The following is a 26,180-nucleotide window of genomic DNA, read 5'->3' on the forward strand; positions in this document are numbered from 1 at the left end:
TGTGACTTCACCTGGCATTGGAGCTGTGCCAGACACTGTTCATAAGTATGCCTGGGAATGAGGGGCTTTTATTCTTCCCAGTGTGAGTTTTCCTTAAGCCTGGAACTAGATTTCAAAACAAAGCCTTGTGATTATTACCTAATCCTATTTCCAGAATATAGGGTCTTAAACCATGCTATTCTTCCCAAGGTTAGGGTAGCATGGATGCAAACACTTTTTAGCTACTGAAGAGGATGCTAAGATGAACTGTACCTGACTCTCATGGCCATAAGGACCTTTCCTCATTCCGTGGAGCACCGAATCCCGTGCTCCAGCCAGTGGGGATACAGGCTGAGACATGGCTCTTTCCCCTTGGAGCACAGCTCTCTGCCTAGTGTTGGAGCCAGTCTAGAGTCCTGTTCATGAGTACAGACTTGGGAGAGCTGTGCTAAGCTGGACCTTGTGTGGATCTTACATCCTAGGGGCTTGCACAGTCTCAGGAGGAGGGAAATAGTATACTGCCACCCCCTAAGGCTGGTAAAGCTAAGTCTGGGACCCAGGCATACAGATCTCAGTCTGATTCTGGAGCCACATTAGAATCTCTGCCTCTGAGCACTAGTTATATAAAGGGCCTACCATTTCTTCTTTCTCTCTCTCTCTCTCTCTCTCTCTCTCTCTCTCTCTCTCTGTGTGTGTGTGTGTGTGTGTGTGTGTGTGTGTGTGTGTGTGTGTTGTCTCACCACAGTGGGCCTGGCATAGGCTCTGCTTCCTGGTATAGGTGTTGTTTTCACAACTGGACCTAACACAGTTCCCAAAGCAATGTCTGCAAGTTTGGGGCTTGTAGCGATGATCTGGAAGCTTTGTGTGATGCTAACTTTCCCTATGGTGGGCCTAGTACTGGGCTTCTTTTAAAATTATGATATTGACTGACTGATTATATATGAGTGTGTGCACTACAGTGGAGGTCAGAAGACACCTTGCAGGAGTCTCCCTCCTTCCATTATGTCAGTTCAGGGAATTGAACTTAGATCATCACACTTGCTGGCAAGCTCCCTAATCTGCTGCGCCATCTCACTGGCCCACTAGTTCTAAGTTTCAAGTTTAAGGCCTTCATTTAACCCTATGTCATCCCCCAGGGGAGGCACCCCTTCTTGCTCCGCAGTGCTCAGAGCCGAAATGCACGTGTGACAAGAGCAGGCTTTCCTGTGTGCTTTCTTCCTTGAGTGTTTTTAGTTTCTAACATGACAAGCGCGTGCTGTGGCTCCTTCCTGACGCCACGGTCTTGCTGCCAGAGCTTCGCCACTAGCTTACTCCCAAGCCAGCTTCTTCTCTTCTTTTCCTTTCCCTTCTCTTCTCCTCTCCTCATCTTTCCTTCTCCTTTTCTCCCCCACCTCTCATTTCTCGGTCTAAGAATAAAACCAGCCTCATAAAATCAATTGGAAAAATGTTTCATCTATTTCTGTCCTCCAGAAGAAATTCTGTTAATCCTCTAAAGATTATGCAATCTCTGTGGAGCTTGAAGTGTCCTTTATAGGTGTTTTTAAAATGACAACTTCAGCTGCCTTTCCCATGTGGGGTTTGGTGTTTGTTTGTTCAGTTTCATTAGTTCGTACTTCTAGCTTTATTATTCTCATCCTCTTCTGCATTCTTGAGGTTCACAGCTTTCTTCTTTATCAGAATCATTCCAGGGCTCTCTTCTGTGTTCTCTGTGCTGTACATTTCTCCCTCAGCTCCACCTCAGCATCTTCCCACAAAAGCTCATATGTTGTATTCCATCGGTTCAATGAATGTCTTCTGAACCTTCTCAGAGCTGCTAGGTTTAAGTGTGCACTGTTTAATTGCCACGAGCTTGGAGATTCTCCTTTTGTCTTTCTGTTGCTTTCTAGCATGTAACCTTTATGGATAGACTTGAAACCCAGCGCCAGGCCCCGCCCCCACCCTACCCCCATGGTGAAAGCTAGTGTCCGCCAGAGTCCTGGCTCCTTTCTGTCAGGAGAAAACCATTATGGTTCCTACTTCTGAGGGGTTTAAAAATGATTTTCATGATTCATTTTCTGGTCAATTTTCGTCTGTATGCCATGCACTTTTCAAAAGATTGCATGCTCTGTTGTTGCTGGGCAATGCATTAGACACAGTTGACACAGTTTTTCAGTAACCACACTAGTTTTCTATGTCTTATATAAGAGTTACTACAGGCTTATTGGTTAAAAACAACACAAATTTATCACTTGATATATGGAAGTTTAAAGTCAAAGGAAGTTCTGTTATCATGTCTCTTCTATATTCTATATTATAAGAGTTTTATAAGAGTTGCTATAACCCTGGAGAATCCAGGTAGAGACGGGAAGATCTCTGGGGTTCACTGGCTAGTCTGTGTTAGTTACTTTTCTATTACTGTGCTGAAACAACATCACCAAAACCAACTCATGGAAGAAAGAGTTTATTTCAGCTTGTGGTCTCAGAGGGCTCAGACTCCATCATGGCAGAGAGGCATGGCAACAATCGGTAGGCATAGCAGCAGGAGCCGAAAGCTGGGGGCTCACATCTTCAAACACGAGCAGGAAACAGGGAGAGAAAGAGAAATAATATAGATAAAGAGTGCCGGGGAGAGAGGAGAGAGCACTGGAATAACACAAGGCTTTTAGTTTCAAAGCTCTGCCCCTGACATACCTCCTCTTGCAAGGTCTCGCCCCCTAAGCCTCCCCAACAGTACCACCAACTAAGAACCAAATGTTCAAATATTTGAAACAGGGGGCGGGGGTGGGGGCATTTGTCATGGAAACCACTGCACAGGGTAATCAATTGGATGAGCTCCAGGCAAAAGAGAGACCTTGTTTCTCAAAAGAAGATGGATAGAAAGAAAGAAAGGAAAGAAAGAAAGAAAGAAAGAAAGAAAGAAAGAAAGAAAGAAAGAAAGAAAGAAAGATACCTCCACATGTACACACTCGCATACCTAAACAAAAAATGAAGTCTGAATCAGGTCTCGCTAGGGAAATAACAGGGTTCTATTCCAACAGCTCTATGTGTTTCTGCCAACCACGGTGGTGTCTTTCAGTTCTGTGTGTATGCTGATAGCCCATCTAATAGTCCTATCAGTTGCTGCAGTTGTTTAAGAGCCCAAGGAGAACCGTGGATTTGTTTATTCCTCCTTTAGGTTTGTCAGTTTTTGCTTTGAGTGTTTTGAAGCCCTAATCATTGGTGTACTCTGTGGATCACTGTGTCAGCTTGGCATATTGAGCCTTTTGTCTTTATGCAGCATACGTCTTCATCCCTGGTAATATTTGAATATACGCCCTGAAGCTTACTTTATCTGATTTTAATATAGCTACTCCTGCTTTGTTTGATCAGTGACGAGGTGGCATACAATTGCCTTCCTTTCACTTTCCGCCTTCCAATATCAGTATATTGGAAGTGGTGTTTTGTAGAGAGCCATGTTAATTTACCCACTCTGCCAGCTTCAGTCTTTCAATAAATGCACCTACATTTACATTTAATAAAAAACTGATACACTGGAACCAAACTCTTCATTGAATTGTGTGTTTTCTTTCAGTTTTGGTCTCTTTTTTTATTAAAGCAAACTCATATCATTTTAAATGAAATATCTCAAAATGTACACTTCAATAACATTTTGAACATTCACACTGTTCAACCACATCTACGTGTCATTCTCCCATATCAGTAAGGAAAGAACCAAATTCCCACTAAGCAGGCATTCTCTATAGCCTGCTCTTCTAAGCCCTTTCTCCGCCACTGATCCACACTAACCTATTTTCTTCCTCTGTGAATTTGCCCATTTGAAGTATTTCATATCAATGAAATGACACAATTGTGAACTTTTGAGACTAGATTCTCTTGATTACTATCCTGTTCTCAAGGTTCATTGGCAGTCTATTATCAATATTTCACCTCTTTTAAAAAAAAATTTTTTTTTGGTCTTTCAAGACTAGGTTTACTCTGTGTAGCCCTGGCTGTCCTGGATCTCTCTCTGTAATCCAGGCTAGCCTCAAACTCACAGAGATCCACCTGCCTGTGCATCCTCGGGGCTAGGATTAAAGGACTGCACCACTACTGCCCACCTCTCTATACTTTTCTTTATTGTTTATGTGTATGAGTGTTCTTCATGCATGCATATATATGTAGCATGTGTGTGCCTAGTACTCACAGATGTCAGAAGACAATGTCACATCCCCTGGAACTGGAGTTACACATTGTGTGAACCAACATGCAGGTGCTGGAAACTGAACCTAGGTCAGAGTAGCAAGTGCTCTACCCACTGAGCTATCTCTCTAGTCCCAATTTAAATATATAAATAAGTACAATAAACATTGATAGAAAGTAAATATAAACACCAAATAATTCTTACACTGGACATTTTAAGTTTAATCAATATCACGAAACTCTATCTGTCTCTTTTCCTGATGCTAGCGAAGGAACCTAGTACCTGGTTCATGTTGTCTAAATGCTCCACCAACCTACTTGTAAGAGAGATGAACCAATAAGCCTGTCACACTGTACTACCACTTTTCAATACTGTCTAGCCATTCTCCTCTCTCGGACTTTCTCAATATTTTGAGCCAAAAGTATGCTTTTTTGTTGTTTTGGTTTTTTGAGACAGAGTTTCCCTGTATAGCCCTGGCTGTCCTGGAACTCACTTTGTAGACCATGCTGACCTCAAATTCAGAAATCCGCCTGCCTCTGCCTCCTGAGTGCTGGGATCAAAGGCGTGCACCACCACGCCCAGATTCTTTTTTTGAAAAGTATGCTTTTTAATTACAAAATAATTATATATACATATATATTGTTAATGTAATATATTTTGTATATATATGAGTTACAAGATAATGTCTTGATATTTATTTATTTTTCTTCTTTTTTTCCCCTCTTTTTTTCTTTTTTTTTTTTTTTCGAGACAGGCTTTCTCTGTGTAGTCCTAGCTGTCCTGGAACTCACTCTGTAGACCAGGCTGGCCTCAAACTCAGAAATATGCCTGCCTCTGCCTCTCAAGTGCTGGGATTAAAGGTGTGCGCCACCACCGCCCAGCGATATTTATTATTTTATCATGGATTATATTTTTTAAAAGATTTATTTATTTATTTATTTATTTATTTAATGTATGAGTACACTGTCGCTGTCTTCAGACACACCAGAAGAGGGCATCAGATCCCATTACAGATGGTTGTGAGCCACCATGTGTTTGCTGGAATTTGAACTCTGGACCTCTGGAAGAGCAGTCAGTGCTCTTAACCACCGAGCCATCTCTCCAGCCCACATACCAAGCTATTTAATACATTTTTCAACACATGAAAGTCTTCTACATAGTAAGAACATTTAGTACATTTTCTTAAATCAACTTTTAAAAAGTAATTATTAATAAGTATGATCGTATGCTGTCCAATATTTGGCAAAACCCGATCAGGATGGCCCTGGGGTTCCGCTTCTATTAGAGTGGTTGCCTAGAGTGCACAGAGCCCTGAGTTAACTCACTGGTACTGTGTAAACTGGATATGATAGCACTTAGGAAGTAGAAGCAGGAGAAACAAAACTTGAAGACCTGTAGACATACCTTTTGAGGCTACTTTAATTGGGTTCTATTATCTACCACCCTTTAAACCCTTATTCCAACCCAGTCTCTTCCAACCCTCAAGCACTAGGAAGGAGAGAAAGAAGGTTAGAGGGGAAAGGGGGTATAGGCCTCTTTTAGACTACTTCCTGATGATTAAGGGCATTAAGTTCCTTGGGGCAAGTCCAATCCATTGTCAGGATGTATCTAACCAGCAACCCAGCACTCTAGCACTCCAGCACTCCAGCACTACAGCAATCTAGCAATCTAGCAATCTAGCAATAGCAAGCACAACATCAGGGACCATCAGCAGGATCAATAGCTGCCACAGGCCCTCTCAGGGCTCTTGTATTCATAACCTCTCAAGAGTCCCCAGAATTCCAAAGGTAAACTATCAGCAGCTAGTAAAAAAATCACGCCCATCCTATAACACGAGAAAAATCATAGCATGGTTAGCAACCCATTTCCTACACGTGGGGTTAAAACAACCAACATATTCTCATAACATAACTAGATTTTTAAAGACCAAAATTCTCACTACACAGACCAATCTTTGGTTCAAGGTTAATCTGGGCTACATCAGACCAGCACCACAAGAATCTAAAGAAGTTTATTATCTCTGAATCTCTTTTTTAAAAGAAAGTTCCATTCAGGTGCTGGAGAGAGGGCTCAGCAGCTAAGAGCAGTTGTTGCCCTTGCAGAACTAATGTTCCAATGTCCCCAGCTCTAGAAGACTCAGTGCCTATGCTTACTGCTTGCATATGATACACATACATACACACAGGCCAAATATTCATGCACGCAGAATAACGTTTTGTTTTTTTAATTAAAACGAGAGTATATGATATCCCTTGGCACTGGCGTTACAGGCAACTGTGAGCCACCGAATATGGCTGTTGGGCACTGAACTCAGATCCTCTGCAAGAGTAACTAACTCTTTTAACCATGAATTATAAAACCACGTGTTTTGCCTCTCTGTGCTTCACGCTGTATTTCAAATGACAAAAAGCCGTCTTGTGTCATTTGGTAAGTCAGAATTCCCTAACTCAAGATTTCTCCATGTAGCTGTCACACCCTATGAACTCCTAAACCATAGTCTATAAAAATCTACAAAACTGAGAGCTTACATACACATTTTGAACTCTTGAAGAAGACTCAAGCAAACATAGCTTTTGGTCTGAGGAGCTACTCCTGAATTTAAACTGGAAATTTTGGCCAGGCAGTGGTGGCACATACCTTCAATCCCAGCACTCAGGAAGCAAAAGCAGGCAGATCTCTGAGTTTGAGGCCAACCAGGGTTTTACAGAGAAATCCTGTTTCAATAAGACAAGAACAAGTGATGGAGAAATGGCTCAGTGGTTCAGAACACTGGCTGCTATTCTTGAAGACCTGGATTCAATTCCCAACACCCACATGGGAACTCACAACTGTCTATAACTCCAGTTCTAGGGGATCCAACACTGTTATACAGACATACATCCAGGCAATACACCAATGTATATAAGAATAAATAAGGTAGTTGGGCAGTGGTGGTGCACACCTTTAATCCCAGCAATTGGGAGGCAGAGACAGGCAGATTTCTGAGTTCGAGGCCAGCCTGGTCTACAGAGTGAGTTCCAGGACAGCCAGGGCTATACAGAGAAATCCTGTCTCGAAAAACAAACAAACAAAAAAGAACAAATAAGGTAAAAAACAAAACAAAAGCAAAACAAACAAACAAAAAAAATCATGGAACCTTTGAGCTAATGTTTCCCCCAAAATGACTCTTTGCAAACTTTATATGCCTCAGTACGGGGGAACGCCAGGGCCAAGAAGTGGGAGTGGGTGGGTAGGGGAGTGGGGGGAGGAGGGTCTGGGGGACTTTTGGGATAGCATTTGAAATGTAAACGAAGAAAATACCTAATTAAAAAATAATAAATTTTAAAAAAAAGTACTCAGGACCACTGCAAAGTTTTCTTTAGTAACTCTTCACTTCCCTTAGCTTCTGTAGCACAAGAAGTGGAAATCACCATTTTGCTCAGAAATTATATTGAGGAGGTGGAATGAGTTGAACAGAAGCAGAAAGACCCATGAAGAAGATGCCACATGAGAATCTAACAGACAACCTGGGAGAATCCAACATCAAAACTCTGAAAATGCTAGCAGAGTTTTCTGACATCTAGCCCTGTGGCATCAAAGAGCATGAGAACTTGATCAAGAAAGCAGCGCTGCAGCCTCTGGGGTGGGGGGTGGGGGTGGGGCACAATGGTCTGTAACAAGAAGGATCCCAACCAACCTCAGCTCTTTACTGAACTGAATCCCAACCTTGCAAAGCTCCCACTGAGGCGAGCCTGGTCAGACCCATCCATTCCTATCTGGTGGGAAAACATCCTAAGGGAAGTCTGAACACCTCCTTTTCTTTAAAATTTTATTACATTGAGTTATGTAAGGTCATTTTCATGCAAGCCTTTAATGTGCCTTGAGTATTTTCCACTCCCATACTTGACTCTTCTACCTTGTTTCCCTGGCATCTCCTCTTCATTGTAGCTCTTTGCTCCCCTAGAGCAGTGCTTCTCAACCCTCCTAATGCTGTGACCTTTAACACAACTCCTCACGTTGTGGTGACCCCCAACTATAAAATTTTTATCATTTCTACTTCATAACTATAATTTTGCTACTGTTGTGATTAATAATGTAAATATCTGATATACAGGCTGATATGTGACCCCAATGGAGTCGAATCCCACAGGTTCAGAACTGCTGCCTTAGACATTTCTTTTCTACTTTCTGATTATCTATACATAGATGCTTTTATGAGAATAAATCTTGGGAGCCCCCAAAGAAAGAAAACGTGGCAGGTTACTCTTGCTGAGACTGGCTAGATTCCCTTCGTGTGATTGTCTCTAGTAATGGGATTTTTGAGGTTAAAAATATTCTGCAGAGCAAAAGAAATAATTAAGCAGTGAAAAGATAGCAACTAGAATGGGGAAAAAAATCTTTGCTGGCTACACATCTGACAGAGGACTCACACCTAGAGTATACAAACTCAAAAAAAAAAAAAAACTAAATTAAAGACCTGTGACAATTGATTTATGGTGGCTTACAACCATTTGTAACTTCTGTTCCAGGGGACCTGACACCCTCTTCTGATCTCCATGGACAACAGGCACCCTAGGACATATGTCCATGCAAAACACCCATACACATAAAGTAAAAATTTAAATATCTTTTAAAACTAAATGGCATAAAATCAAACAACTGAATCAATAAATGGTTTAATGAAATGAGCAGACAGTTCTCAAACACGAAGTACAAAAGGCCAATAAACATTTGAAACAGCTAAGAAAGCTGAATTTTCTTAGAGTTCACTTTAGAGGCAGTGGGACCTGGGACAATGGAGTGGATAAATGAGGTGGTCTCAAGTCCCATGCAATAGCCAACTTTAGTCAGAGCATCAGACAGTTTATCCTCTGAGAGTTAAGAGAAGTCGCATGGGTAAAGTGTACTGTCACAAGGGCAAGTCACAGGAGGCAGGCAAGCTGCACTGCACGTGACGGGCAAAGCCACTTGTGGCAAATACATGTCCGTCCCCCCCCCATGGAGGCATATAAACAAATAACAATGTCCAATAGTAATGAATAATCTGAAATAAACTCACCTTTTTCTGATACACCTAGGAGGGACACAAAAACATAATCTAAGAATAATTTTGCGTTTTTGAAGAAACTGAGGGCACAAGACTCTTGTTTTGGTTTCTTGGAGTTTTATCAGAAGCACTCAGAAATCTCTTCATAAGAGTCTATTGTTGGCCCATGTTCCAACACTTAGCTTTAAAAGAAAGAAATACAAATAAAAACTACATTGTGATTCCATTTCTCCCCAGTCAGAATGTCAGCTGTCCACAGAGCAGTAAGATCCGCAGTGCTGACTGGGGTGGGTGGTATCTCACAAGGTCCCATCTCTAAATAAGGAACAGTCTCTCATTCTTGATAGGTTATTCAAACCCATATAGTCAGCTACACCACACACACACACACACACACACACACACACACACACACACACACAAATATAGATGTATAAGTGAAACATAATAATTAAAGAACTCATGAATTTGGGAGGGAGTGGAAGAACACAGGAGGAGCTGAAGGAGGGATGGAGCAGAAATGATCAAATATGGTACCCATATGTGACATTCTCAAAAAAAAAAAAACCCATTGTTTTTGAAGTCTTGGCTAGAGAGATATCTCAGTGGATAAGACGTTTGCTGCACAACTTGAGGCTCTAAGTTCAGATTTCCAGTGCATGAGGGATGGACACAGGCAGATCTCAGGGGTTCACTAGCCAGCCAGGCTAGCTAAGAAAACAGCAGTCATCTACAGTTTCCAAATCGCTATCTCAGGAAAATAAGGTGGAGAGCAACAAAGGAAGACACTGGGCATTGATGCAAGCTCTGTCCTTAACACATGCTGCCACAGGTGAGCACATACACACGTGCATGCAAGAAACAGTGCATGCACACATGTGTATGTATGCACACACACAAAGATAAAATATTTTTTTCTTTTTTAAAATTTGACTATTTCTATGTAACTCAGGCTGACCTGGAACTTAAAATTCTCCTGCCTCCACCATTCCAAGTGCTAGGCTTACAGGCAAACACTACCACACCTGGCTTAAAGACAATCTTCATAGAAGTAGCTAAATTAGCTTCATAAGCAGCTGACTTGGTCTTCAAACTGGCATATGTAGCCTACCTCAAAACCCTTTGCAATCTATTAAAGCTAAAATTGTGGCCATATTTACGGTGATGCCTTCAGTCATTTTCATTCCCGTTTCCGTTTACAATTTACCACAACTGTTTTCAGTGCTGTGGGCTTCCATATTCTGAGCGGGTCCCCCAGGCAGAGGTCTGTATTCAGCAGGAGGCATTAGGGCATGGTGGAAAAAGCATGGCTCTGCCTCTAGCAAGCTGGGTAACCTTGAGCAAATTAGTTCCCCTTTCAAAAGCCCAGTGATGTTTCTCATCAGTGAAATGTATCCATTTTATAGGGTTGATGTGGCAATTATGTGAAAATTGCTTTTACTGCAATATCTATTATGATATAGGTGTTCCAGGAAATGCAGTCAATGTCCTCTTTGAGTTTGTTTGGATTTAAAAAAAAAGACTTAAGACCAGTTTTTTATTTCACAGCAAAACTGACGGGAAACAGAGACTTCCAATCCCCTAGCCCTCACCCACTCTTGTGCAGCCCCTCAGTGTCTTCAGGTATGATGTCCTGTGTCTGCAATTCCTCATTCAAGCAGGGAGGATCAGAAGTTCAATGCCATCCTCAGCTACATAGCAAGGTCAATGCCACCCTAGGCTACACGAGTTCCTGTCCCAAATGCATTTTTTAAAGGAGGACAAGAGAAATGTCTAAGTCAGCAAAATACTTGGCATGCAAGTATGAAGACATAAGTCCAGATCCACAGCGGGGTTCACCTCAGCTTGGGGAAAGCAGAGGCATGAGAATCGCAGGGCCTCCTGCTCAACGGTCTAACCACTCAGCAAACTCCAGGTTTGATAAGAAGCCCTCTCTCAAAAAATAAGGTGAAAAGTTGGTGAGATACCTCAGCAGGTTAAGGCAACCACTGCCAAACCTGTAGACCTGACTTTGACCTCCAGGATTCACATGGTGGGAAGAGAAAACCAACTCCTGCAAGCTGTCCTCTGACCCATCTGTCTGTCTCTCTGTCTCTCTTTCTCTCTCTCTCTCTCTCTCTCTCTCTCTCTCTCACACACACACAATAAATAAATAAATAAATAAATAAATAAATAAATAAACAAGTGTAACAAAAGCTAAGATGAAGAGTGCTTGAGGTGGATACCCAGGTGCACATGCATCTGTACTTGCACACACAAGAAGGGGCATAAACACAAAACATTTTTTCCTTTTGTTGAAAGCAAGATTTTATTCTCAAGTGGTATATCCTGATTATGGCTTCCCCTCCCTCTACTTATTCCAGTTCTTCCCTACCTCCCCTTCCATCGGGATCCACCCCCTTCCCGTCTCTCATGCAAAAACAAGTTTCTAAAGGATAATTTAAAAAAAACATAGTAAAATAAAACAAAAACAGTCACATCAATGTTGGACAAAACAAACCAATGGAAGGAAAAGAGCCCAAGAGCAGGCACAAGGAACAGACTCAGGAAACCCATAAAAATACTCAACTGGAAGCCATAATGTGTATACAAAGGACCTGTGGGGAAAAGGAGAAAAGAAAAAATATAAATAATACAAAAATAAAAATATCAAGATAAAATATTTTTTAAAAGAAAGAAAGAAACAAAGAAGCCCAGACACTATATTATGAGACAAGGAACCTCCAAAGATGCTGTGAGTTCATTTTCTGTTGGCCTTCTACTGCTGAGCATGCAGCCTGCTCTCAAGAGTAGTTGATTTCCTCTATGAACCATCCTAGGAGAAGACTAAATTTCCATTTGCAAATGGCTATCCATATTAGATAGCTTCTGTGTTCGGGATGGAGCATGTGTCCACTTCTCCTTTCAGCTCTAGGACCTCATCTGGTGCAGGCCAGTAAAAGTCCTGTGCGTGCTGCCTCAGTCTCTGAGAGTTCATATGTGTGTCAATCTTGTTGATTTAGAGAGTGTCTTAGTCAATGCTCTGTTGCTGTGAAGATGACCCAGGAAAGTTTTACAAAAGAAAGCATGTAATTAGGGGCTGGCTTACCATTTTAGAGGCTTAGTTCATTATCATCATGGCAGGGAGCATGGCAGTTCACACAGCACTGGAGAAGTAGCTGAAAGCTCCATCCTAATCCACAGGGAGAGAGCTGGTCTGCAGTTTTGAAACCTCAAAGCCCACATTCAGTGACACACTTTCTCAAATAAGGCTACCACTCTCTGATAACCAAACATTTAAATCTATGAGCCTATGGAGTCCATTGTCTTGTAGACAACCATAGTATTTGTTCCCACCTCTCTTTCAGGAGGAAGCATCTCTGATGATGGCTTAGCAAGGCACTAATCTATGGGTATAGCAGAATGTCATTAGGGATCATTGCTAGCAGTCATTTTATTGCTATGTTGCTGTTGCTCTTTAACCAATAGTATTTTGTTTTACCCTAGGACCCTGGGATGTCTAATTTCAGGTTCTTTGTCACCTACAGTGTCAGGTATGGGTTCCATCTCACGAAGTAGACCTTAAGTCGAATCACATATTGGTTGGCTACTCCCACAAGTTTTGTGACACCATTGCTATAGCATATATTGCAGGAAGAATAGCATTGCAGATCAAAAGCTTGGTGTTTAGGTTGGTGTTTATGTTCTCCTTTGGTAGCATGCAAAGTATCTTCATGTATCAAAAAGACTAGCACATGGGGTAATGGATTTATGGAAGCAATGGCTTGACTTCCCCATAGTCAGTGAGTTGTGCAGATGCTGTCTTCAGGAATGGAGCCCTGCTCTCAGTTTGTGGAGAGCAACCTAGTCTTGGAAACAGACTGGGTTGTTTGAGGATTCCCATGGGACCTCTTTGGACAACAACTCAATTATATGTAACCCAGTCCCAGTACTGGAAGCTTCATTTGGTGACAAGAGGTGTCCAGTTGAGGCTCTGTCTCCCCCATGATTTGGCAATTTCATATAGAGAACATTTATATATGCATATATTTTTGGAAGCTTCTACTCTATTAGGTCTGATGCTATCCCTGAAATGGCCTTTAATTTTAGCTGTCTTTCCCTATTCATCCTCTCTCAATCAAGGTTAAGCTAAATAAAAACAAATGGGGAAAGAAAAGGGAACAGAAGACAGGCAAGTCAAATGGGGAGGGGTGTTAAAAAGTCAAATGTTTTGTTTTTGCATATGAGAATGAAGACCACTTTCAGCTGTTACATTGTCTAGATTCCAGAAAATGTCACTACCACTCTGAAGGGATGCACAGTTATGGTGAAGGGTTCCAGAGGAAGCCTTTGAAAGGTGTTGAATCACATCAGTGTAAAAATGTGATCTCCTTGGAAAGAAAAAGAGGAGGTTATAGGTTGAATTCAAGATGGGGAAACAGAAGGGCCATTGTGTGAAATATCTGGAGTCACTTACAGAATGTGATGAAAGGAATTACCCTGGGCTTCAGTTACACCATGAGGTCTTTGTACCCACCCCCCATTATCAACGCTGTTGTTGTTGTTGTTTTTTTTAAATCAATATTGGTATTCAAGAGAATGAATCTATTGTTAAAATCTAAAACTTGTTTAACAGAAAATCTCATCCGCAGGGTTTGGATGAAAATGGGTGCCCCTTGCTCTGTTTATCAAGCCCGGAAAGATGAATGAATCTTGGAAGGAAACAATATTGAGGCAGTCCCTAGGTGACCAACTCCTCCTTCTGTCAGGCTCCCAACTTGGGGTGCCCAACTTCCCCATGGCCTGGCACCTGGCTTTAGACTTTATCTTCTTACTCCCATAGGGAGTGGGGAGGATGGGTAAGGAAAGCTGGAGCTGGGCTGGGTGGACCCTTTGACCTGGATAAGCTCCCAAGGGCCCCCAAGTGGGCCTGGAATGGGGCCAGAGGGTGGACAAGGCTTGGGGGTGTTGGGGATCTCCCCACATACCCCACTGTGATAGTTTGTATATGCTCAGCCTAGGGAATGGCCCTATTTAGGAAGTGTGGGCCTGGTGGAGTAGGTGTATCACTGTGGGTGTGGGCTTTAATACTCTATCTAGTCCTAGCTGCCTGGAAGCCAGTCTTCTCCTAGCAGCCTTCATATGAAGATGTAGAATTCTCAGTTCCTGCACCATGCTTACCTGGATGCTACCATGTTCTGCCTTAATGATAATGGACTGAACCTCTGAACCTGTAAGTCAGTCCCAATTAAATGTTGCCTTGTTCATGGTGTCTGTTCACAGCAGTAAAACCCTAACTAACTAAGACAGCCATCACCTACCATAAGAGTTCTATGGAGGAGGAGTAGCATATTGTGAACCTTAGGTTGGACTGGGACAAATGCCCTAAGTTGGCCTGGAGACTTTGCAGCCTTAGGCCGAGCTGGAGCATGAGTGGAGAGGAACTCAGAGAGGGCCTCTCTTAAGCACTGTACTCTCCACCCGAGTGCTGTGAAGTTGGAGAAGCTGGAACCAAGTCCCCGGGAGTCTCAGGACATGAAAGCCCTGCAGATAGAACTAGAGTAGTTTGCCAAACTGCTGAAGCAGAAGAGGATCAGTTTGGGGTACAACCAGGCCAACATGGGGCTCACCCTGGGTGTTCTCTTTGGAGAAGTGTTCAGCCAGACCACCATCTGCAGCTTTAAGGCCCTGCAGCTCAGCTTCAAGAGCTTGTGTAAACTGCGGCCCCTGCTGGAGAAGTGGGTGGAGGAAGCGGACAACAATGAGGATGTTCAAGGATGTATTGCAAACCCTGGTGTAGGCCTGCAAGAGAAAGCAGATGAGCATTGAGAACCCTGAGAAGGGGAACCTGAAAAACACATTTCTGCAGTGGCGGAAGCCTACCCTGCAGCAGGTCAGCAGCATCATCAAACAGCTTGGGCTGGAGAAGGATGTGGCCCGGGTGTGGTTCTGTAACCTGCACCAGGAGGGTAAACAAATGATCAAGCATCGACTATTCCCAACAAGTACGAAGCTGCAGGGCCTCCTTTGGGGGAGACCTATATCCTTTCCTTTGCTTCCAGGGCCTCATTTTGGTGCCCCGGGGTATGGGAACCCCCATTTCACCACACTGTACACATTGGTCCCTTTTTGCAAGGATAAGGCCTCTCCCTCTGTTCCTGTCACTGCTCTAGGCTCTCCCATGTATTCAAGCTGAGGCGACATCCCTGCCTGGGGGTGAGGTGAGCCTAGGGGAAGAAGGTGGATAAAGAGAGCCTGGAGCCACCACGGCTTTGGAGTTAAGTTCACTGACTGAGGAAAGGTTCAAAGCACAGAAAGGGTAGAGAGGAAGATGAAGTTATGCTGTTGAGTGTGAGCTGTCACTCACCATTTTGTTCTTGAATTTAAAAAGCCTGGGACACAGTAAAAAGAAAAAAAAAGATTGAATTTGTTTCAAATTTAGCAATCCGCAGCAGTTAAAAACAAAACAAAAGGATTCTAAAACCTTTTGGATAGTGTCTATGTTTATGCAAAAAGAACGGAGCAATAGGCTGAAAAGAAAAACTGGAGGAAAAATCCTACAGTTTCTCCTGCTGGTGCAAGCATAGCTTGCGTAGTACACAGAAAACTGTTGAATTGTACACTTAATTCTGTAATATGTGAATTATGTATCACTGTTATTTTTAATACAAAAAATTAAACATACCAATCAAATCATCCAGGTTGCCAGAATAGAAGTAAAACCAGACTACTGCACACAGCATACATTAAATCCACCTTAACCATTGAAAGGCAAAGAATGGGGAGAGATACCTTTTGCTTATGCTAAGCCTGAACAGATTGATGAAGCTTTACTAGAGATATAGCAGAATATTTCATAATGATAGAAGACCAAGGGAAACATCAAAGTCTGGTTTTCAGTTATGCTCTGGAGCCACAGTAAAGCCTAAGACATTGAAACTACTAATGGAGAACGCAAGAGAAGCACTTCAAGATGCTGATGTAGGACGAGCTCAGTTGGCAGAGTACTTGCCAAATGTGTAAAGTTCTGAGTTCATTCCCAGAACCACATAAAGCCAGCATGCTGGTGGATACCTGCATTGTCAGAATGGGGGTGTTAGAAGGAAAGGAATCAGGACTTGCAGCCAGCCTTAGCTAAGTAGTGAGTTTGAAGCAACCCTGGGCTACATGAGACTGTCTCAATTAAAAAGAAAAGGTATAAATATAAGCAATGACTTCCTGAATGGGACACGGATGGCTCCAGAAATAATGGCAACAATGGATTAATGGCATTGCAGCAGATGAGAAAGCATCTTCTGTGGACCCCTGAGGTGGCTCGCTGGTAAAGGCACTTGCTCCCAAGCCTGAGGACGTGAGTTCAATCCCAAGGTTCACAGTGTAGAAGGAGAGATTCAGTTCCCAAAAGTTGTCCTCGGACCTTCACATGCTTGTTGATGTGACTGATGTACCCCACTCCCATACAATAAATAAACATACATTAAAAACGGTCTTCACAGGGAAGGAAACAGCCAGGTGAAGAGAGAACTTAAATAGAGAACCTTTGTCAGGTACTTGTTGAATATGAAAGTAAGTTTAAGAAATTAGGCAGAACAAGAGAGATGGCTTAATAACTAAGAGCACTTATTGTGAGATCAGGAGGACCGGAGTTTGGATTCCAGCACCTATGCTACAAGCTGGGTTTCTGACACACACATGGAACCACAGAGCCTAGGAGAGCAGAAGACAGAAGGATCTGTGGGGCTTGATGGCTTCTGGCCTAGATTCAGGGAGAGACCTCATCTCAAAGAAATAGGTAAAGCAAGACACCCAGCGCCATCTTCTGCCCTCTGCATGTGCACAGGCAGTCCCCACACGTGTGCATAGACTCATACACAGACATACATACTTACATATGAAAATAAGGAAGAAATAAATAAACTAACTTTAAAAATTAGCCCAAAGAGCAAGAAATCCAATCAATAAGTGGACAAATGAACAGGTAATTCTCAAATGCACAAATGAGCAATAAGTGCATGAAAAAAAATTCAACATCTTTAGCCATTGTATTACTTCTTTTTCCATTGCTGTGATAAAACACCATGACCAAAAGCAATTTCAGAGGCATAAGAGTCCACCATGGGCCAGGCACTGGTGATGAACACATTTAATCCCAGTACTCTGGAGGCAGAAGTGAGTTTGAGGCCAGCCTGATCTACAACGCAAGTTCCAGGACAGCCAGGGCTATACAGAGAGACTCTGTCCAAAACAAACAAACAAACAAACAAACAAACAAACTCAGAGTCCATCATGGCAAGGAGGCATACTTGCAAGCAGCAGACACGGTAGCAGGAAGCTGAGAGCTCACATCTTCAGAAACAAGCAGGAGTCAGTGAGGGCAAACTGGATGGAGGGTGAAGTATACACTCTCAAAGCCTGTTCCCAGTAGCATACGTACTTCCACCTAAAACCCTAGAAACAAAATTGCCCACTGGGAATCAAGCATTCAAATCCTGGAGCCAATGAGAACCTTCTCTCATTCAAAGCACCACGGGCAGAAAAGAAGTGTGAATCAAGCCTATGGTGAGAGCTGAATGTGGCGGTGCGCACTGCACTCAAGAAGCATGGGCAGGAAGACGCCATGATGCACACTGCACTCAAGAAGGACAGGCAGGAGGGCATCACAAGCTCCAGCCCAGCAGCGTCATCTACATCGAGAGGTTACTTTATTTTATTTTTTATTTTTTTATTGGATATTTCCTTTATTTACACTTCAAATGTTATCCCCTTTCCCGGTTTCACCCCCTCCCAGAAACCCCCTATCCCATCTCTCCTCGCCCTGCTTCTATGAGGATGTTCCTCCACCCACCCACCCACTTCCACCTCCCCACCCTCAATTCCCCTATACTGGGGCATCTATTGAGCCTTCACAGGACCAAGGACCTCTCTGCCCACTGATGTCTGACAAGGCTATTCCTCTGCTACATATGCAACTGGAGCCATGTGTAAAGCACCAAAATTTTGTCTTGTTCTGGGCAGAATGACCATTTTCAAGAAAACAAAAAGCTAGTAGTGGCAAGGTTGTAAGCCTCAAAACAGAAAACCTAATCCAGGTTTGTAGGTCTTTTTTTTAAAATTAGGATCTACATATTTTTATTTTTGCGTATATGTACACTCTGTATGTGTTCAGTGTTTGTGTGTGTGTGTGAGGGGTGGGTTTTGTTTGTTTGTTTGTTTGTTTTTGTTTTTTTGAGATGTGTTCGGTGTTTATGGAAGCCAAATGAGGGTGTTGAATCCTTTTGGTTGTGAGGTGCTGTATGCTGGGAACCAAACTCAGGCCCTCTAGAAGAGTGACAATTGCTCTTAACCACTGAATTATCTCTGCAGCCACACTTAAACACACCTTTAAATTATATTTATTCATTGTTTGTGCATTGTGTGGGTGTGCCTACGCCATGGCATGCAAGTGAAGGTGTGAGGACAACCTACAAGAGTTGATCCTCTCCTTCTCTTGTGTGGGGCCCATATAAAACCCAGCCTATCCAGCTCATCCCCCTTAGCAGCAAGCTCCATTATCCTCTGAGCCATCCCCAAAGCCCTCAAATATACTTTAGTTGGGATTGTAAATTGCTCCAAGCAGTATAGAAACCAGCATGAAGATTCCTTAACAAACTAACAATAGAGCTACCACATGACCCTGCTAAACTGAGCTCATGTATCTGCCTGAAGAAACCATAGACAGATCACTACAGAGAGTCCTAAGCACCATTTTCTCCTGCGTCATTTACCATAACAGTGAATGCAATCAGCCTTGGTGCCTGTCAGCAGATGAGTAGATAAAGAAAATGTGTTGTGTAGACACAATGGAGTATTCCTCAGCCATTAATAAAACCATGTCATTTTTAGGAAAGTGGACAGAACTAGAGATCATAATGTTAAATAAAATACAATAGACTCAGAAAGAAAAAAATTATATATTTATTATCGTGTGGCATCTAGAATATAAAGAAATACATGAAAGCAGAAAGGGGATTACTGGGAATGTAGAAGGAAATCAGGGGCAGGAAAATAAGAGAACAGGATCAAAGTAAGGATATTTATACATGAAACTGTCGCAAAGAATCTCATTAATTTACACAGTTAATATATGCTAATTTAAAGAGATTTGGCACATTAATTTTAATATTAAAATGAAAATTAAAAGTGCCTAGAATAACCAAGACGATCTCAAAAAATAGAACAGTATTGGCAGGTGGATTTGATTTGGGGCGCGGGGGTGGGGGTTCTGGGCAAAGCTAAAGAGCAGGTGGAGAAACTAAAGAAAGGCAACAGGGCCCTGGGTGCCAGTAACAGTGACCATGCATTGCAGTGCTACTCTGAGGCAATTAACCTAGGTTCCCAGAACCACCTGCTGCGCAGCAATCCCAGCTGCAGCCTATGCCAAGAAAGAGGACTACCAGAAGTATAGACTGTCAGCAAAATCAATTATCAAAGCCTGGTTGGGAAAAGAGCTACTGGCCAAAAGCAGCAACTCATGAGCTCTTTTCTTACGATGTGTGGATGTGTGTGCATATGCTGTGTGCATGCATGCCCATCCACGGAGATCAAAGGAAAAGCTGGAATGTTTCCTTCACCTTTTACTTTATTTGAGGCAGTCTCTTGTTTGCAGTTGTGTGAGCAAGGATGGCTGACCTTCTCAAGCTTCTCAAGACTCCCCTATCTCATTGTCCCATATTGCTCTATGCCTGCAAGCCTCTAGGAAGTCGCCTATCTCATTCTCCCATTTGCTTTATCCCTGAAAGCCTCAAGAAGCCTCCTATCTCAAGTCTCCCATCTTGCTCTATCACTGGAAGCCTCTAGGAAGCCTCATATCTCATTCTACCACCTTGCTCTATACCTGCAAGTCATTAGGGAGCCTCTTATCTCAAGTCACCCAATTTGCTCTATCCCTGCAAGCCTCGAGGAAGCTTCCTATCTAAGACTCCCTTCTTGCTGTATCCCTGGAAGCCTCTAGGAAGCCTCCTATCTCATAGTCCCATCTTGCCTCTATCCCTTCAAGCCTTTAGGAAGTCTCCTATCTCAGACTCACATCGTGTTCTATCCCGACAAGCCTATAGGAAGACTACTATCTAAAGTCTCCCATCTTACTCTATCCCTGCAAGCCTCTAGGAAGCCTAGTATAACAGTCTCCCATATTGCTCTATACCTGCAAGTATCTAGGCAGTCTCCTTTCTTTTTCTCCTATTGATCGATCCCTAAAAGCCTATAGGAAGACTACTATCTCAAGTCTCCCATCTTGCTCTATCCTGGAAAGCCTCTCAGAAGCCTCCTATCTCAAGTCTCCAATCTTGCTCTATTACTGCAAGTCTCTAGGAAGTCTACTAGCTCAGACTTCCATTTTTCTATCCCTGCAAGTTGCTACGAAGCTCTGATTCAAGTCATTCATTTTGCTCTATCCCTGCAAGCCTCTAGGAAGTCTCCTTTCTCATTCTCCCATCTTGAGATATCCCAGCAAGCATAAAAGAAGTCTACTATCTCAAGTCTCCCATCTTGCTCTATTACTGCAAGCCTCTAGGAAGTCTACTATCTAAGACTCCCAGTTGCTCTATCCCTGCAAGTATGCCTGCAAGCCTCTAGGAAGTCTCCTATCTCTTTATTCCATCTTGCTCTATCCTGGAAAGCCTCTAGAAAGCATTCTATCTCAAGTCTCCCATCGTGTTCTATTCCTGCAAGCCTCTAGGAAGCCTCCTATCTCAGACTCCCATCGTGCTCTATCCCTGCAAGCCTCTAGGAAGCTTCCTATCTCACATCTCTCAACTTGCTCTACCCCTACAAGCCGCTAAGAAGGTTCCTATCTCAGCTCCCCTCTTGCTCTATCCCTGCAAGCCTAAAGGAAGACTCCTATCTCATTCTCCTATCCCAAGTCTCCCTAAAAGCCTCTAGGAAGTCTCCTATCTCAGAATCCCATCTTGCTCTATCACTGCAGGCCTCTAGAAATCCTCCTATCTCAGACTTACACCTTGCAATATCACTACAGGCCTCTAGGAACCTCCTATCTCAAGTCTCCCATATTAATCTATCCTTGCAAGTGTCTATGAAGTCTCCTATATCATTAATCCATCTTGCTCTATCCGTTCAAACCTCTAGGATGTCTCCCATCTCATTCTCCCATCTTCCTCTATCACTTCAAGCCTCTAGAAAGCCTCCTATCTCAAGGCTCCCACCTTGCTCTATTCCTGCAAGCCTCTAGGAAGACTCCTATCTCATTCTCCCATCTCTCTCCTTGCAAGCCTCTATGAAGCCTCCTATCTCATTTTCCCATCTTGCTCTACCCCTGCAAGCCTCTATAAAGACTCCTATCCGAAGTCTCCCATCATGCTCTATCCCTACAGGCCTTTAGGAATCCTCATATCTCAAGTATCTCTTCTTGCTCTATCCCTGAAGATCTCTGGGAAGTCTCCTATCTCATTCTTCGAACTTTTTCTATCCCTGCAAACCTCTAGGAAGAGCTCCTATCTCAGACTCCCATCTTTCTTTATTGCAGCAAGCCTCTAGAAAGACTCCTATCTCTGTCTCCCAAGTTGCTCTATCCCTGCAAGCCTCTAAGAAGACTCCTATCTCAGTCTCCCATCTTGCTCTATCCCTGCAAGCAAGCCTCTTGGAAGCCTCCTATCTCAAGTTTCCCATCTTGCTCTCTCCCTTGAAAACCTCTAGGAAGCCTCCTATCTCAGACTCCCATCTTGCTCTAGGCATACTGGAATTACATATGTTCTGTACTGCATCCAGGTTTAGAAGGATACTGTAGATGGAAAATTTGGATTCAAAAAAAGTGATAGAGCTATAAAAAAGAAAAAACTGGCTATTCAACCTTGGCAGAAGACTATAAAGTTCTGGCCCCATGAGAGCTCTTGGTGGCTTCCTTAGAGTTGATCTGGACAGTAAAAGAATGAAGCCGCAGTAACACTCCTGTTTTCTCCTGCTCCCCAAGAAAGGAGAGCAACTTAGAGTCAAGGGTAATTGTGCTATCAGAGAACAAGATGCAGGTATTGAATGAGTCTTGGAACTGATGACTATGTGATAAGAACAAATAAACAAAAAAAACAAAAAAACCTTCTAGTTTCTTTGGCATGTTATGTCAAATGATCATTTGCTGGGGACACAGGTGGAAGGATGTTTTGCTAAAGCAGACTCAGGTGAAAGAATATTTTCTGGAAGCAGAAACAGGTGAAGGGGTATTTTGATATAGCAAACACATGAAAGGACCCGGGATGAAAGAGTATAACTATGACTCCCCAGACAGTGGGAGACGAGCATTGACTATTGGTTTGATTTGTGCCACCTCACTTCTCTATGGACACCCATGTATTGGTTCGCCTTACATAGCATTGTTGAGCTCAACCTGTGGTAATGCTGCCACTGAGAAAAACTTGCCCAAGAACTGCTTGTGAGGTTCCCGAGGCAGATTTCTGCTTCTGGGGCCTTGCCTTAGGCCCGTTGACAAGCCTGGCAGTTTCTTCAAGCTTGAACTATGGCTGCCTGGTGTCTGCTTGCTGAAAGAACTGGTCTGTAGCTGCTGAATCATATTTGGTGTTCGCTATGGGACTGAACTGCTGCCAAAGAAAATCAAACTTGCCCCCAAAAAACTATTGCTAAACACGCCCCCATATCCTAATAATTTTTGTCTTCTACTACCTCTGTTAGGTGGTGGACTAGAGGAGAGGTTGAAACCTTATTAAAAGTAGGGTGCAAAAAAACATGTATGCCTACAGCCAAGCTCTCTACCAACTGAGGTACACTCCAAGGCCACTGTCTTGAAACATTAGAACTGAGTTGAAAGCAAGACTCAACCAAGATGGCTTGCATGACCAACCAAGAAGCACTGTGCTTTAAGAAAGACGACTACAGTAAGTGCCTGGTGCTGTAAGAGAATGTAAGTGGTGTGCAGAGAAGTCTACAGATAAATTGCCAAGGCTTATGCTGAGATTGGTAGTTACTAAACCCAAGAAGCAGAGCAGAAGGGTGCCATCCACTTCTACCACAAGTCTCTCTGGCTCCAAACCCCAGCCATTTCTCAAGAAATGGCCACAGGGAGCTGGGGAGATGGAGTAGGTGCTCTTTCAGAGGACTGAGGTTAAATGCCTAACACCCATGTGATGGCTCACAACCATCTGTAGCTCCAGTTTCAGGGATCCCGATCTCTCTTCTGGCCTCTTCCAGGCACTGCATGCACACGATGCACAGGCATACATGTCTGCAAAATAATCAAGCACATAAAATAAAAATAAATCTAAAGAAATGGCAACTGACAGGGAAATACCGAAGGAGCAAGAGCTGGTGGACTACTTTAACTCCCACTTTGTTTCGGAGAAGAACAGTGGTGTCTAATACTTTTAGAATGGGGCCAGCCCCAAGCTATAATGCACTATATGGAAGCAGTTAACTTTGAGATGCCAAACTGCACACGGAGGTGTCTGCTCCACTAACCCCCTGGTTGTTTGATCACCCACTGAAGAATGGATTCATCTGGAGCAGACTTCTCTCACAATTACACATGGAGAACAGCTGCCTTAGGAGACAGAGAAGTGTGAAATAGCCATAGCTGTGCACTAGAAGGCACTGGGCATGGATTGCAGCTGTAAAGAGGGGCACGGATGGCTATCAGCATTGCATGATGGTATAGTACAAACCAATATGACGTCCCTAAAGATGGAAAGAGAATGGTCATGGCCAACCTAAGCTGTGACTGATAAAGAATAACCTCCAGGTCATACTGCTCCCCCTGGAGTAGCTGTTGAAAGACACCTTCATTTTCAGCCATTCAGAAACCCATAAATAATCTTATGGTAGGTCCAACAAGATGGCTCAGCTGGTAAAAGTGCTTGCTGCTAAGTCTGATGACCTGAGTTCAAACCTTGGAAGATATATGGCAAAGGAACAGAAACAGTCCTATATCTGTGCTGTGGCCTGCAACATCTCCCCCCACCCCAATAAATAAAGAGATGTTAAAAATTAAAAATTCTGCTTCAAAGACTAGTCTGCACTGGTGAGATTGTGGACTACAGAAGCTACACAGCTTCTGGGGCAGACCCCGTTTCGGGCTCCAGACATCTGGGCACCTTCCCTGCCAGAGGAGAGGTGTCCACCCTGCCCGGGAGGACTTTGCCGGAGCACCTGGGGGAGCCATCTTAGTTCCATGATCCCTCAGAGACTAGTCTGCACAGGTGAGAGTATGGACTACAAAAGCCACACAGCTTCTGGAACAGGCAAAATTGATACAGCTTCTGGGGCAGACCACATTTTGGGCCTTCATCTTCGGCCAGGAGGCAGGTCTGAACGCCAGATATCTGTGCACCTTCCCTGCAAGAGGAGAGGTTCCTGCAGAGAGTACTCTGACCACTGAAACTCAAGAGAGAGCTAGTCTCCCAGGTCTGCTGACAGAAGCTGACAGAATCACGGGAGGAACATGCTCCAACCAGAGACAACTATAACAACTAACTCCAGAGATTACCAGATGGCGAAATGCAAATGTAAGAACCTTACTAAGAGAAACCAAGACCACTCACCATCATCAGAACCTAGCACTCCCACCTCAGTCAGTCCTGGATACCCCAACACACCCGAAAACCTAGACTCGGATTTAAAAGTATATCTCATGATGATGGTAGAGGACATCAAGAAAAACTTCAATAACTCACTTAAAGAAATACAGGAGAACACTGCTAAAAAGGTAGAAGTCCTTAAAGAAAAATAGGAAAACACAACCAAACAGGTGATGGAATTGAACAAAACCACCCAAGACGTAAAAAGGGAAGTAGAAGCAATAAAGAAAACCCAAGGTGAGACAACGCTGGAGATAGAAACCCTAGGAAAGAAATCTGGAACCATAGATTTGAGCATCAGCAACAGAATACAAGAGATGGAAGAGAGAATCTCAGGTGCAGAAGATTCCATTGAGAACATGGGCACAACAATCAAAGAAAATGGAAAATGCATAAAGATCCTAACTCAAAACATCCAGGAATTCCAGGACACAATGAGAAGACCAAGCTTACGGATAATAGAAGTAGATGAGAATGAAGATTTTCAACTTAAAGGGCCAGCAAATATCTTCAACAAAATTATAGAAGAAAACTTCCCAAACCTAAAGAAAGAGATGCCCATGAACATACAAGAAGCCTACCAGAAAAGAAATTCCTCCCAACACATAATAATCAGAACAACAAATGCACTAAATAAAGATAGAATATTAAAAGCAGTAAGGGAAAAAGGTCAAGTAACATATAAAGGCAGGCCTGTTAGAACTTCAGACCAATTTCCCTTATGAATATCAATGCAAAAATACTCAATAAAATTCTTGCTAACCGAATCCAAGAACACATCAAAACAATCATCCATCTTGACCAAGTAGGTTTCATTCCAGGGATGCAGGGATGGTTTAATATACGGATATCCATCAACATAATCCATTATATAAACAAACTCAAAGACAAAAAACACATGATCATCTCCTTAGATGTGGAGAAAGCATTTGAAAAAACCCAACACCCATTCATGATAAAAGTCTTGGAAAGATCAGGAATTCAAGGCCCATACCTAAACATGATAAAAGCAATCTACAGCAAACCAGTAGCCAACATCAAAGTAAATGGTGAGAAGCTGGAAGCAATCCCACTAAAATCAGGGACTAGACAAGGCTGCCCATTTTCTCCATACCTATTCAACATTGTACTTGAAGTCCTAGCCAGAGCAATTCGACAACAAAAGGAAATCAAGGGGATACAAAATGGAAAGGGAGAAGTCAAAATATCACTTTTTGCAGATGCTATGATAGTATATATAAATGACCCTAAAAATTCCACCAGAGAAGTGATAAACCTGATAAACAGAACCTGATAAACAGCTTCAGTGAAGTAGCTGGATAAAATTAACTCAAACAAGTCAATGGCCTTTCTCTACAGAAAGGATAAACAGGCTGAGAAAGAAATTAGGGAAACAACACCCTTCTCAATAGTCACAAATAATACAAAATACCTTGGCGTGACTCTAACTAAGGAAGTGAAA

At 42.9% G+C, this 26,180-nt stretch overlaps 2 pseudogenes across 1 annotated transcript; both read left to right on the top strand.

Moving 5' to 3' along the window:
* On the top strand, nucleotides 13,389-13,876 carry Gm14607 (predicted gene 14607; annotated as a pseudogene).
* Nucleotides 13,881-15,545, top strand: Pou5f1-rs8 (POU domain, class 5, transcription factor 1, related sequence 8; annotated as a pseudogene). The gene has a single exon (NR_144496.1). The product of NR_144496.1 is annotated as a POU domain, class 5, transcription factor 1, related sequence 8 (transcript).
* The last annotated feature ends 10,635 nt before the right edge of the window (nucleotides 15,546-26,180 follow it).

The sequence above is a fragment of the Mus musculus genome, chromosome X, assembly GCF_000001635.26.
Source record: "Mus musculus strain C57BL/6J chromosome X, GRCm38.p6 C57BL/6J".
Classification (NCBI taxonomy): domain Eukaryota; kingdom Metazoa; phylum Chordata; class Mammalia; order Rodentia; family Muridae; genus Mus; species Mus musculus.